This window comes from Callithrix jacchus, chromosome 1 (assembly GCF_049354715.1).
Source record: "Callithrix jacchus isolate 240 chromosome 1, calJac240_pri, whole genome shotgun sequence".
Classification (NCBI taxonomy): Eukaryota; Metazoa; Chordata; class Mammalia; order Primates; family Cebidae; genus Callithrix; species Callithrix jacchus.
Genome location: NC_133502.1, coordinates 81,143,650 through 81,158,633, shown reverse-complemented (window position 1 = coordinate 81,158,633; position 14,984 = coordinate 81,143,650).

The window sequence follows — 14,984 nt, the reverse complement described above, 5'->3', positions numbered from 1 at the left end:
ACTTCCCATCCACAATTCAAACATCTCAGGAAAGCTTTATGGTACTAGCTTCAGCTCCTGGCTTCATTTCCCCATCAGACACAGGCTTCTGAGGTGCAGCAAATGTCAAAACAGCTCTTCCCACCATCTCGCTGGTAACAGTCATAGCCATTGCTTTTTAAAAGGCTGGTCTTGAAACTTTTGTTTTGCACCATTCAACCAGCTGATTCACCTCCTAGGTAGACTGCTGTCTCGTGGTTAGCTATTAGGTCGTAGCTGATTTTCAGGCACCATCAAGGAGGTCCCCGTGTGGTCATGAAGAAGGCCTCCACATCTGAAAGTGAAAGTTTCCACCGGACACCAATGGGCATACCAACAGCTGTTCACATTTTTTCTTAATGGTTCTCTCATCAGCTTGGTTTTGTCAGTTCTGAACACAGGGTCTTGCTTTGCCATTTTCAAGGTCTCTTTCAAACCCTGGATCACAGCTGGTGCTTCAATCAGGAGTTCCCACCGTGAAGAAGCTAGCAGTTGATCCCCTACCAACTCAATGCCTAGTGAGACACCACCGCAACTCTCGTAATTCCCCTGGAGACTCTCCACCGCCATCACCATCACCATCCCTTCTCTATGTCTTTGCCCAGTAGTGGATATAAAGCTGCATTTCTTGGCAGAAAATGGCCACACAGAGGAAATGAACTTTAAGGGTTATGACACTTCTCCAGCCCCCACACTGCATGCCAAAAATGTTGCAGGACTTCTCCTTGGTTTAGCTAAAGATGGGGTTCTTGTCTGTCCCACTGCCATGAAAATTTAGGCATGCAGACAGCTTACAGGGTGAGTAAAGCAGGGTATTATTGGGCGAAAAGGGAAAAAAAGGGGGGTGGACGGAGAAACCGGGATCTTAGACAAGGCCAGAGTGCCCTCTGTTATTTATTTTAAAAGTGTGCACAATTTAAACTTTGATTTGCAATCTCAGGAACACCTTTTTGTATGGATCTATACAGCTCTACTTCATTCATTTAAAGACAATTCAAAGCTATTATCGAAGTAATACATGCACAAAGACAAATCCAACAGTCTAGAAGTACATTAAACATTTATTTCCCACCCTGTCTCCTATTCCAATCTTAGGAGAAAGCATTTTTTGATTCTGGTGATTACCTCTGTAACTCTAAAATAAGATACTCTGTTTCCTGATTTATCAGGAGTAAATATTAGCTAACAACTTATTAGGCTGAGAGATGGGGATTTGGCATTCACTTGGCCCCACATCTCCTGGTTTCTTTGTGAACCCAAAATATCTGAAACAGGTCTCAGTCAATTTAGAAAGTTTATTTTGCCAAGGTTAAGGATGTGCTCACGTGACACAGCCTTAGGAGGTTCTGACAACATGTGCCCAAGGTGGTTAAGCCATAGCTTGATTTCATACATTTTAGGGAGACATAATACCACAATCAATACATGTAAGATGTACATTGGTTCCATCTGGAAGGGCGGGACAACTTGAAGTGGGAGTAGGGGCTTCCAGGTCATGGGTAGATTTAAACATATTCTGATTGGCAATTGGATGAAAAAGTTATTTCAATAGAAAGAAATGTGTGGGTTAAGATAAGGGGTTGTAGAGACCAGGGTTCTTATTATACAGATGAGACCTTCAGGTAGCAGACTTCAGAAAAAACAGACTGTAAATGTTTCTTATCAGACTTAAGGTCTGTGTTGATGTTGATGCTGGAGGGGTATAATGAGGCACATCCAACCCCTGCTTCCTGTCATGGCCTGAACCAGTCTTTCGGGTTAAATTTTGGGGTGCCCTGGCAGAGGAGGAAGTTCATTCAGATGATTGCAGGGGGAGGGGTCTGTTGAGTTTTATTTTTGGTTTATACCTTCTAAATACTTGAAAATACTAATATACTTATCCTTTGCTATTCATGGGGGATGGGACTCCTGCGTATGACAAAAATCCACACACACTCAAGTCCAGAACTCAGCCCACAGAACTCACATGTAGAAAAAGTCGACCCCTCTCTGTATTATGGTTTTTCATTCAGTGAATACCATATTTTCCATCTGTGTTTGGTTGAAAAAACTCCATGTGTAGATGGGGCCACACAGTTCAAACCCTTGTTGTTCAAGGGTCAACTGTACTATTACTAGGTTTCCTGTTGGTCTCCTATATATTGTCAAACACTAAGCTTGAGGGTTGGTTTTTCCCACTCACTGTAGGCAGTTTTAGGCAGTTCCATTTGACTCCCCACTGTATTAGTGATCTCCAGAGAACAGAACAAACAGGTGATGTGTCTCTATATCAATCTATCAACCTAAGTACCTTCATATAGAGAGATTCATGGTAAGGGATTGGCTTCAGTAATTATAGAGGCAGAGAAGTCCCATAGTCTGCTTTCTGCAAGCTGGAGACCCAGAAAAGCAAGTGGTGTAATTCATTCTAATCTTAATACCTGAGAACCAGGGGATGCAATGTGGTAAATCCCAGTCCAAGGGCAAGAGAAGGCCAATGCCCCAACACAAGTAGGCAGGCAGGAAGGGGACGCATCCTCCCTTCTTCCTCTGTTTGGTCTATTCTGGCCCTTGATGGGTTGGAGGAGGCCCACGCACGTTGGGGAGGGGAATTGCATTACTGAGTCCACCAATTAATGATCCCAGTCTGCTCCAGAAGCTCCCTCACAGATACACCCGAGAGAATGTTCAATCTGGGCATCCCAAGGCCCACTCAAGTGAACACGTGGAGTTACCCTCACACTCCCTTAGTGAGAAGAGAAACACGTGCTTTGTGCATCCTGCCATTCGTTCCACTAGTATTCTACCTTCCTTTTTCCTTTATCCATCTGTCGTGGGATTCTTTTTTTTACAATTTTGAGTTTTCTATATTGTACTCCATATAGATTGATTTTAAATACAGAGCAACCCCAAAGAATATTTGCATGCTTATAATTTCATCACTAGCATTCCCTGTAGAATGAAAGATGTGACTGAACCAGGTCTTAGGGAAGAACCTGGCATTCTGAGTCACTGACTTGCTGCCCTTTAAGGAGAACGCTCCCTGTGCCAAAGACAAGCGGACTCTGCTCTTATCATTTATCAGTTCCCCCAAATCATGCCACCTCTTAGTTTGCTTTGCTGTTGGGCCACAGCTTTGCTGTTTTCGTGTTTGTTTTCTTGAGACTTCTAATGCATTTTCCTTAGCCCTCACCTTCACTGTAACACTGAGGTTTTCTGTCCTGTTAGTTTGATGCTGTTCATGGCTTGTAGCCCATTTCTTCTTGAAGATGTGCTTCTTGGAGCTGACTGCCTTCCTGCTCCATTCAGACAGCGGGGCGGGACCCTGAGGCCTGTTATCCTCCTATTTGCATCCCCACTTCCTCTTCTGCTTAGATGCCCTGTTCTCTACATCTACATCTTGCCCTTCCTAGATGACACCATCATTTTGATGGGGCACATCTCTCACTGGCCTCCAACAAGGTCCACGGTCCAAGTAGGACTCCAGGTTGGCTGTGCGGAAGGCATGGCTTCCCTTTCTGACAGTGCCACTGTTGAGAGGCCATGGCCATTCTGATTCTCAGACCTGTTTTTCTCTATGGAACTTTTGAAATCTTCTCTTCATCTCTGATGTACTAAAGTTTCATGATATACCTTGGTGTGGGTGTTTTTTAATCATTGTTTCTTTTCTCTAAGAAAACTTTAATAATTTTCTTTTTTCTGATTTTTTTTCTTTCTATACCTCCTGATATTCAGATGTTAGTCTTTGTGAATTGATGTTTTAATTTTCTTAACTTTTTTTCTTAGCTGCTATCTATCTTTTGTTTTGTTTTGTTTTAGACCGGGTCTCACTCTGTTGCCCAGGCTGGAGTAGTGGTGCAATCACATCTCACAGCAGCCTTGAGCTCTGAGGCTCAAGCAATCCTCCCACCTCAGCCTCCCAAGTAGCTGGGACTACAGATGGGTGCCACCTTGCCCAGTTAGTTTTTCAATTTTTGTAGAGATGGGGTCTTGCTATGTTGCCCAGGCTGGTATTGAACTCCTGGACTCAATACCATGGTGGTATTGAACTCTTGTCTTAGCTTCCCAAAGTGTTGGGAATGAGCCACAGCACCTGGCCTTTTTGGTAATCTTCTTCTACTTTTAGAATCCGACCACTTTCTCTGCTAATTCCATAACCTTTTTTATTTCTGCAATCTAAATCTCAATTTCCAAGAGCTCCTTTTTATTTTAAAAAGGTTACTTTTTGGTAGTATGCTGCTTTTATTTCATGGGAACAATGTTATCTGTTCTCACTGAGGATCTTAATTTTAATTTGGGGGGGAATGTTGAATTCTCTTCCAACTCCTCTGCTTCCTTTGAGTTCCTTCTCCTGGGTGGGTTGATGTGTCCATTTCTTGCTTCTGGTAGTGAGGCTTCTCCCATGGTGATCCTGGCTGCACACTCAAAAGCAAGTAGGAGCTGCTGATTATTGATCAGTTATTGAGAACTTCACTGCAGTGTTTGGGCAGGGAACGGATACTTCTTTGGCACCTGACCTTCTATATCAATAGAACTCTTCTCCTTGACTGTACATTTCCCTGGGAAAGAATCCTCCACTCTCCTGCCTAGAGATGGGTGAGGATCTGCCTGGCTGCCTTGTTCTCAGGCTGAATTAAGCATGGGGCTGTAAGGTTTCCTCGTCTACTGTGATAGATTTTCACTGCCAGGCCCCTGCCCTCCCCTGCTCCTGGCATCTCTGAGGACAGAAAGTAATGGTTTATACCTGGTTGGACACAATGGGAAATGGACAAAGAAGTCTCTTTGCTGCTTGGCTTTTCGCCCAGTTTTCTCCCTTTTGGTCACCACCTCATGTCAACCTTCAGAGACCTCCAGTTCCTGAGCCTTCCCTGAGTCCTGCACAAGACTGTCTGGCTTCTTGGCTCTTGCCCTCCAGGCTCTTAGCTCTCTCTAGTCTACTAAGTCAGAACCACACATCCATCTGCTCTTTAGCTTCCAAAATTGCACTGATGTCTTTCAACTACCGTCATCTCTTCTCTCATTCCTGAGTGCTCATTTCCCTCCCGACACATTTTACTGGGGAAATTCCCAAAATGAAATTTTGGTGCAACAATTGGATGGTGAATGCTTGGATACCCACCACTAATTCCCTGATTAGCAGGTGGCTACACTTGCTTTATCCCACATCTGTGCACCTGGGGATCCGTGCACCCAGCCATTAATCCACCTCATTTTAAGAACTACAGTCTGACTGCAGACATCAGGACACTTCTCCTTTAAGACTGAATACTTTAACTAGCATTGGTTCTCTTTGTGGTTTCTACGCCTTCCCTGATGCCTGAGAAAACTAGTTGGAATTATATGACATTCTCTTCTGTCCCTGCAGTTATTGAGAGTTCCTTCCTGGTCAGCTATTCCTGCCTCTTTGGTAAGTTCCTCTCTCTTATTGTGTTTTCCCAAGTGTCCAGTAATTCTTGGTTATCTGTTGATGTTTAACAATGAAGACCTGGGTTCGCTGGTTTAGGTGGCTGGCTTGGCCTATGCTATGATCTGAAAATGTCCCCCCAAATTCACATGTTGAAACTTTGCTGCCAGTGTTGTGGTATTAAAAGTGGGGCCTTTAGGAGATGATGAAGTCATCAGGGCGGAGCCTGCTTGAATGGGACTAGGGCCCTTCTAAAAGGGCTTGAGGGAGTGGGTTTGCCCTCTTCCATCTCTCTGCCATGTGAGGACAAGCACTCCTCCCTTTTGCCTTTGTGAGGATGCAGCAGTGATGCACCCTCTGGAAAGCAGAGAACGACCCTCACAGATGCCCAGTCTGCCAGCACCTCGATCTGGGATTTCCTGCCTCCAGAAGTTTGAGAAATAAATTTCTATTCTTTTTTTTTCTTTTTCTTTTTTTTTTTTTTGAGACAGAGTTTCGCTTTTGTTACCCAGACTGGAGTGCAATGGCACAATCTCAGCTCACCGCAACCTCGGCCTCCTGGGTTCAGGCAATTCTCCTGCCTCAGCCTCCTGAGTAGCTGGGATTACAGGCACATGCCACCATGCCCAGCTAGTTTTTTGTATTTTTAGTAGAGATGGCGTTTCACCATGTTGACCAGGATGGTATCGATCTCTGGACCTCGTGATCCACCCACCTCGGCCTCCCAAAGTGCTGGGATTACAGGCATGAGCCACCGCGCCCGGCCCAAATTTCTATTCTTTATACATTCCCCAGTCTCAGGTGTTTTGTTATGGCAGCAGAAATGGTCCAAGACAGCCTCCCTCAGCCTTTGGGCCTGTAGGTCTGTTCACCATAGGAAACAGCTCCTGAACCTAGTCGTCTGAGGGAGTGTGGCGCAGTTGACAGCTGTGAGTTGGGTGCGGGTGTGGGGGTGGGTTAGGGGTGATGGCTCTTGGGCTGGGCACCAGCATGTTGTGGAATAGAATGATTTGGTGGACTGCTGTGGTGTCAGCTTAGCGAAGCTTCCCCGCATTGTTCAGAGTTAACATGGACCATGCTATTTGGAAGGCAGAAGAGAAGCATAGAAATGTTTCTCTTACATTTGGAAGGCAGTTTCACAGTTTCTGTGTATTCTTCTTTAGACATAATATAGATGGTGTCATTGTGTTTATAATTAAGTTAAATATACCTAATCCTGCTTAATGACTGGAAGCATTTGCCTGCCAGGTGAAAATGGAGATCTATTTGTTTAGTTATAATAGTTACCACCCTCCATCATACTTTAAAAATAGGAGTCTTGGGCTCCAAGCTCATATGAGTCAAGAGATTTCTGTACATGGAGACATTCTCCCTTTGTGCCTTTGGGAGCATCTCAGCTCCTTCCTTCTCCCAGCTCAGCCCTGTCCAAGCTCAGTCCAGATCCTGGAGCCATGGGCACTGAAACAATGTCTTCCTAAGAGTCCAGAAGAGTTTAGGCAGCCTCAAACAGCCATTCATTTATGGGTTACCAGGATGATCATCTCACCACATACACCTAACGATGTCTAAAGACACATTGTCCCAACCTTGTGCTTACTGTGGGCCCTACACTGGGTTAAACACTGTATTTAAATATTAAAACTTTGTCATGCTGTGTTGAACAGAACTGAAAATGAATACAGCAAACCCCTCTCTGAAGGACAGAGATAACCAGCACTGAGCAGCCTCCTGCAGCCCCCACCAGCTCAGCCTCCGTGCTCACCATGACAGGCTACAGCACAAGGGTGGGAATTTCTCAGTCTTTTGCATTACTGTGTCATCATTGTAACCACACATGTATGTACCTTGAGGCATTTCCCTGCCTCATTTTACAGACTTTAATGTTACAAAATGGTAAATATACCCAGCTCAAGGATTTCTTGGGAACCAAAGGGTTGCAAAGTCTTTTTTTTTTTTTTTTTTTTTGAGACATAGTTTCACTCTTGTTGCCCAGGCTGGAGTGCAATGGCACAATCTCAGCTCACTGCAACCTCCACCTCCTGGGTTCAAGCGATTTTCCTGCCTCAGCCTCCTGAGTAGCTGGAATTACAGGTGCATGTTGCCATGCCTGGCTGATTTTTTTTATATATATTTTTTAGTAGAGACAGCGTATCACTATGTTGGCCAGGCTGGTCTTGAACTCCTGACCTCGTGATCTGCCCGCCTCGGCCTCCCAAAGTGTTCGGATTACAGGTGTGAGCCACCTCGCCCAGCTTAGTAAACAATCTTCCAGAAAGACAGCACAGCCTTGGAAATAGGTGTTTTCTCTATTTCAGAATCCTTTTTTCACGCCCTTTTATAGGCGTTTCTTTTTTCCTTCCTATTCTGTATTTAAACCTCTTTTGACCTATAGCAAATCTCACTGTGCCGGGCATAGGAATAGCAGGAGAGCAGGGGCTCTGGGTGGCCTGGCCTGGGGCTCCCACTCAGCTCTGGGTCTTCATCTCCACCCTCATCCCAGCCCTGGGGCTGCTCTCAGCTTCTCTGGACCAAATGCCCTAACAGGCTTTGACACTTTCAGGGATGAAGAATGGGATGAGGAGAGGAGAGAGAGGCTGTGGTAGTGGGATAAGTCACCCTGAGAAGGGCCAGGGAGTAAGCCCAGAGCAGACGGCGCCTGTAGGCATGGCCCCTCACCTAGAACTGTCTTCCCCACAGGAACCCTGAGCACTGGAAGAAAGCCCAGTCAATGAGGCGAAGCCTTGGTTAAGGAATAGTGTCCCTGGAGGTCCACTAGATGCATACTTGTTATCTGAGATATATTTTCCTTTCTATTTTTTTTAATTTTAATTTGTTATTTTTTAAAGTTTTAGTTTAAATTGACTTGTTTCTTTCCAATTTTTATTTTATTTTAGGGGATACATGTGCGGGTTTGTTACATGGGTAAATTACATGTCATGAGGGTTTGGTGTATGGATTATCTTGTCACCCAGATAATAAGCATGGTACCAGGTAGGTAGCTTTTCAGTCCTCACCCTCCTTCTACCCTCCACCTTTAAATAGGCCTCAGTGTCTATTGTTCCCTTCTTTGTGGCCATGTGTACTCAATGGTTAGTTTCTATTTATTTATTTATTTATTTATCGAGGCAGGGTCTGGCTCTGTTGCCCAGGATAAAGTGCAGTGGCATAATCTTGACTCTGCAACCTCCACCTCGCAGGTTCAAGCCATCCTCTCACTGCAGCCTCTTGAGTATCTAGAACTACAGGAGCAGGCCATCAAGCCTGGCTCATTTTTGTATTTTTTGTGGAGACAGCATTTTTCCATGTTGCCCAGGCTGGTCTTGAACTTGTGAGCTCAAGCAATCTGCCTACCTTGGCCTATCAAAATACTCGGATTACAGCTATGAGCTGATGTGCCTGCCCCCGCTTATAAGCGAGAACATGTGGTATTTGATTTTCTGTTTCTGTGTTAATTTGCTTGGGATGATGGCCTCCAGTTCTATCCATGTTGCTATGTAATATGATGTTTACAGCTGTGTAGTGTGATGTATATATACCACATTTGCTTTATCGAATCCAACTGATGAGCATTTAGGTTGATTCCAGGCCTTTGTTATTGTGAATAGTGCTGCAATGAACATAGATGCGCATGTGTCTTCATGGTAGAACCATTTATGGTTCTTTGAATATATACTCAGTGGCTGGGTGCGGTGGCTCACGCCTGTAATCCCAGCACTTTGGGAGTCCGAGGCGGGTGGATCACGAGGTCCAGAGATCGAGACCATCCTGGTCAACATGGTGAAACCCTGTCTCTACTAAAAATATTAAAAAATTAGCTGGGAATGGTGGCATGTGCCTGTAGTCCCAGCTACTTGGGAAACTGAGGCAGGAGAATTGCTTGAACCCAGGAGGTGGAGGTTGCGGTGAGCCAAGATTGTGCCATTGCACTCCAGCCTGGGTAACAAGAGTGAAACTCCGTCTCAGAAAAAAAAAAAAAAAGAATATATACTCAGTAATGGATTTGCTGGGTCAAGTGATAATTCTATTGCAGATTCTTTTTTTTTGTTTGTTTGTTTTTAATGGATTAGAGGTTTCAGTGGGACAGGAGAATCAGAAGGAATCAGGTGTTCAGAGGAATGTATTGAGTAGAGGTGAGGAACTAGGATGTTGAAAAGTAAAAAAAAGGAGAGAAGGAGAGGAAGAAAGAGAAAGAAAAAGAGGGAGAGAGAACAGGGATATTGCTTCATTCTAAAAATGGGTATTAATAATGGCCGATCAATATTTTGTGTATTTAAAATGGAGAACTCTATAAATATTTATTGAGTTTACTTGTTCCAGATCTGAGTTGAAGTCCTGGATATCCTTATTAATTTTCTGTCTCGTTGAGTCTACATCTTGTTGTGGGTCTTATGTATCTGGGTATCAAGATCTCTCATTGTTGCATTGATCCTTTTACCACTGTATCTTTGTTGCTTTGAAATCTATTTTATCAAATGTGAAAATTGCAACTCCTGCTTTTTGTTTATTTATTTATTTTTGCTCTCCATTTGGTTGGTAAAATTTTCTCCAACCCTTTGTTTTGAGTCTTTGTGTATCTTTGGATATACCGTTAGGTTTTGGCTGTATCTTTTGATTGGGGGATTTAGTTGATTTAAATTTAGGGTTACTGCCATTTGATGTTAACTGGCTATTTTATGTAAATTCTTCTTTATGTTGATGCTCTTTACTTTTTGGTATATTTTTAGAAAGGCTTATACTGGTTGTTCCTTTCTATGTATAATGCTTCTTTCAGAAGTTCTTGTAAAGCAGGTTCTATTGCAGATTCTTTGAGAATGCTCCAGACTGCTTTCCACAGTGGCTGGACTAATTTACAATCCTAATAGCAGTGTGTAAGCCTTTCCTTTTCTCCACAACCTCACCAGTATCTGTTATTTTCTGACTTTTTAATAATAATCATTCTGACTGGTGTGAGATGGTATCTCATTGTGGTTTTTGATTTGCATTTTCTTAATGATTAGTGATATTGAGCATCTTTTCATATTCTTGGGGGCCACATGTACGTCTTTAAGCCTTTTTCAGCCAGTCTTTTTTTTTTTTCTATAAACAAAAGCGTATGTGTGTTCTAACATCTAAAATAAGCAAAGTAGACCATCTCCATGAACAGAAGGTTGGAGGCCTGAAGTCTGTCTCTTTGTCCTGGGCAGGAACAGCAGCCTACACACCTCACAGGGCTGCTGTCTGTGGTCCCAGTGCACTTGATACCCCAGGGGCGGCTGCAGACAAATCACCATGTTAACAGACTGTGCTCAAGGTGCTGAAGCTTTCCTGCTGTCCATTAAGGGCCTTTAGCCTCCATGCCTGTTGTCAGGTGCCTGGGAAGGAAGCCTGAAGAGGGGCAGGGAGGGTTGGGGAGGTCAAGGACTGGCTCCATGCCACTCAGGTAAGGGCAAGCCACCTGCCACAGGCTTGGAGGAAGGAGAGATGGATGTATCCTGGATCTTCTGCCTCCTGGATACTAGCCCTTGGAATAGTGTATTTTTGCCATAGACAGCAGAAAATGCTACCTGTTTCTGACAGGCACATAGTTAATCTTTGCATATCTGCTGCTAGACCTTTGGAAAATAAGTGTGACTCTCAGTTTGAGAAGACTTCAAGAAAGCCTGGTGACCCCTGCCCAGAGGGTGACAGGTGAGGCCTAAGTACATCTGTCCCTAGCATGAGGCACAACCACTCTCTCAGCCCTGATTGTCCAGACATGAGGGGGGCGCCTGGAGCTGGGAGATGGCACAGCCTGGCACCTGAGTGAGACCTCTTACAGAGAAATCACTTCCTTTTTGTGCTTTGTTGAGTCTTGGTAAATCTTAACCCAAATCCTTTCTGGGGAGTGGGAAGGAAGGAGTCCCCACATTGTCAGATGCACAGAAATAACTGAAAGCCCTTGGTGTTAAATCCAGCCTTGAGTCTGGTTTTAGAAGGAGTTGGCCTTCTTGGAAACTATAGCCTCGGGGATGCAGAGAAACTAGGTCAGAACAGGAACTTGGGCAGATAGTGAGTTTTCTTCCCTTCACCAGACCTGGGAGGGCTCAACTGTGTGGTCTGCAGCTGGTCAAGAAGCAAAATCTAGAAGCCCCTGCCCTCCTAGACTGAAATCTTTACTTCTCACTAGCAAATGTTCCAGTCCTCACGCAGCCAGGGCATGTCCCAGGAAGCCCCCAGGGTGGCATGAGAAGCAAAAGGAGGTTTTCAGACTACTTTAACCAAGAGTACCAAGCCAACTAAGAGTACAACCAAATGGTGCCTGTGACTAAGGCCAGGTGGTAAAATGCTGGCAGCTCCCTCCTGCTGGGCTTGCTAAAACCCTTTCAGCTTTGGATTCTCGAGGATCTGAACAACCAAATAAGAAGCCTGAGCCTTCTCAGACCACCATGCTGTGGGAAGCCCAGGCTACAGCAAGAGGCTACATGGAGAGGTTCCATTCAACAACCCCTGGGCTACCAGCTGGCAGCCAGCATAAGTGTCCAGCCAGGTTGGTGAGTCACCTGATGGTTGGCTCAGTCAACCTTCCGATGACTCCAGCCCTGCTGATATCTGCCTATCACCACATGAGAGACCCCATACAGCAATTCACACACCTGAGTCCTCCCCACGTTCCTGACCCTACATTTGTGAAATGTCATATGATACAATGGTGTTGTCTTAAGCTACTAGCTTGGGGTAATTTGCAAAGCATGCATAAGGCTGTGCACATGCTCAGAGGTGTGTGCAGGCTCAGGAAAGACCTAATAAGGCCCTGAGCTGTCACCTCTGGCTGACCTTGAGGCCCTGTGCCAGCAGGAAGTGAAAGTCAAAGCAGAGTTGGCAATTAACTGGCTGGCGGAGTGTTGAAGGCATGCCAGACACACATACACAGAGCCCTGTGGCAAAGACCAGGGGACATACTGGATTTGGGCTGCATTAGTCAGGATTTTCCAGAGAAACAGAACCAATAGGATGGATGGATGGATGGATGGATAGATAGAAAGACAGACAGATAGATAGATGTAGAGGATTATTATGATGGATTGGTTCACCCGATTATGAGGCTAAAAAGTTTCATAATCTATTGTCTGCAAGCTGGAGAGCCAACCAGTGGTGTGCTTCCACGGCATCATTCAGTCCAAATCCAAAGGCCTGAGAACCCAGGGAGCTGGTGCTGTTAATTTTCCAAGCCCACAGTTTTAAGAACTGGGGGCCAGGAGCAGTGGCTCAAGCCTGTAATCCTAGCATTCTGGGAGGCCAAGGCGGGTGGATCACGAGGTCAAGAGATCAAGACCATGCTGGCCAACATGGTGAAAAACCGTCTCTATTAAAAATACAAAAAATTCGCTGGGTGTGGTGTGTGTGCACCTGTGGTTCCAGCTACCCGGGAGGCTGAGGCAGGAGAATTGCTTGAACCTGGGAGGCAGAGGTTGCAGTGAGCCGAGATCATGCCACTGCACTCTAGCCTGGTGCCTGGCGACAGAGCGAGCCTCTGTCTCAAAAAAAAAAAAAAAAGAACTAGGAGTGCTGATGTTTGAAGGCAGGAAAAGATGGATATCTTAGCTCATGCAGAGGGAGCAAATTTACCCTTCCTCACTTTTTTGTTCTATCTGGACAAAATTCACCGTCAGTGGATTAGATGGTGCCCACACACATTGATGAGGGCTTGTCTTAGTCTGTTTTGTGCTCTTATACAACAGACTACCTGCAACTAAGCAATTTATAAAGAACAGACATTTGTTTCCTACAGTTCTGGAGACTGGGAAGTTCAGGGCCAAGGGGCCCACCTGTGGTGAGGGTCTTCCTGTTGTGTCATCCCATGCCAGAGCGCAGAATGGCAAGAGCAGCCAAGAGAGAGAGGGGAGGGGGCTACACTCATCCTTTTATCAGGACTTCCTCCTATGGTAATCACGTTAATCTATCCCTGAGAACAGTCCTCATGGCCTAATCACCCTGTAAAGGTCCCACCTCTCAACACTGTTACCCTGGGCTTAAACATCCTACATATACTTTTGTGGGGACGCATTTAAACCACGGCAGAACTGAACTTCTTTACTCAGTCTATCTGAGATATCTGAGCAAATTTTTCCTGGAAATGTCCTCAGAGACACACCCAGAAACAGTGTTTTACCAGCTTTTTGGGCTAGTTTTACCAACTAGCCTGGTCAAGTTGTTACAGAAAACCATCATACAGGCATTTAAGGAAGTAAATCTCTGTCCAATTGTTCACTGACCATTGTGCTAACTGAGCAGAAACTTCAGTGGCCGCACATGACTAAGAGTGCAGGCTTCACATAATTAACTTGGAAAGATCTCTGAACAAATAACAACAACTACAAACCCTGGGGAGCTGGAGAATCTGATTTGCAAAGTTGCCACATTTTATGATTTAAAATGCCAGTTTTCAGCAAAAAAGTTAACAAATATGCAAAGAAGAAAGGATGACCGTTGTCAGACACAGGAATAAAGAAGAAAAGCAGACAGTAGAAACTGTTCCTGAGGAAGCCCAGGTATGGCCAAACTTCCTAGACAAACTTTTTAGGTCAGCTTAAACATGTTTACTGTAATCCCATCACTTTGGGAAGCTGAGGCAGGAGGATTGTTTAAGCCCAGGAGTTCAAGATCTGCCTAAGCAACATAGCAAGATTCCATCTCTACAAAATACAACAGACTACCTGCAACTAAGCAATTTATAATGAGCCAGGTGTGGTGTGTGCCTGTAGTCTCAGCTACTCGGGAGGCTGAGGCAGGAGAGTTGCTTGAAGCTGGGAGGGGGAGGTTGCAGTGAGCCGAGATCGCGCCACTGCACTCCAGCCTGGCTGACAGAGCAAAACTCCATCTCAAAATAAAAAAATAAAAAATAATAAAAAGTAAATTTTGTTTTAAAAAAGAAAGGACTCTTGGGCATGGCACGATTTTTTTGTAGATGGAGAGTGTTCTAGCTGGGGAGATATCTAGGAAATAGGACAGAGTCAGGAAACACTAGTCCAAGTAAGAGCTGAAGAACAAATCCCTTTCTTTTAAGGAAGGAATGGGGAATTTGAGCACTGGGATGAAGGAGGAATGGGGTGGCTGGCATGCTGGAATGAGCACTTAGACCTTAGTGCAAACTGGGGCCCTTGAACCAGTAATCCACTCTAAGGGAGCCTTACAAAAACAGAGGCTCTGTTATAGCAAAAGGGCATATGTTGGTAGGGAGAGGGAAAAAAAGGCATATTGATGATGGGAAGACTCTTTCTCTGAAAGAGCCGAAACGGCAGTGAGATGTTCAGAAAGAGACAGTGAGATATATGTTGTGTTACACTGATCAATTTTACTCCTGGGATGCAAGTGCAAGGACATCAGACCCATGATTGGGGATAGTCTGAGGTATAGAACACACTGCCTTTATAAGAAAAGTCACGTCGCTGCTCCCAGAGTTCCTGGAGCTCCACCCCTCGGCTTGGCGGCTGAAGATTGTTGCTGCCCAAGCATCTCAGAAGCCCCCTGGACCATCATGGACACCGAGCTTTGGGTAACTCTTAGAGTGGAGGGTAAGTCCATCCCCTTCTTAATCAGCATGGAGGCACCCACCCCACTGCCTTCT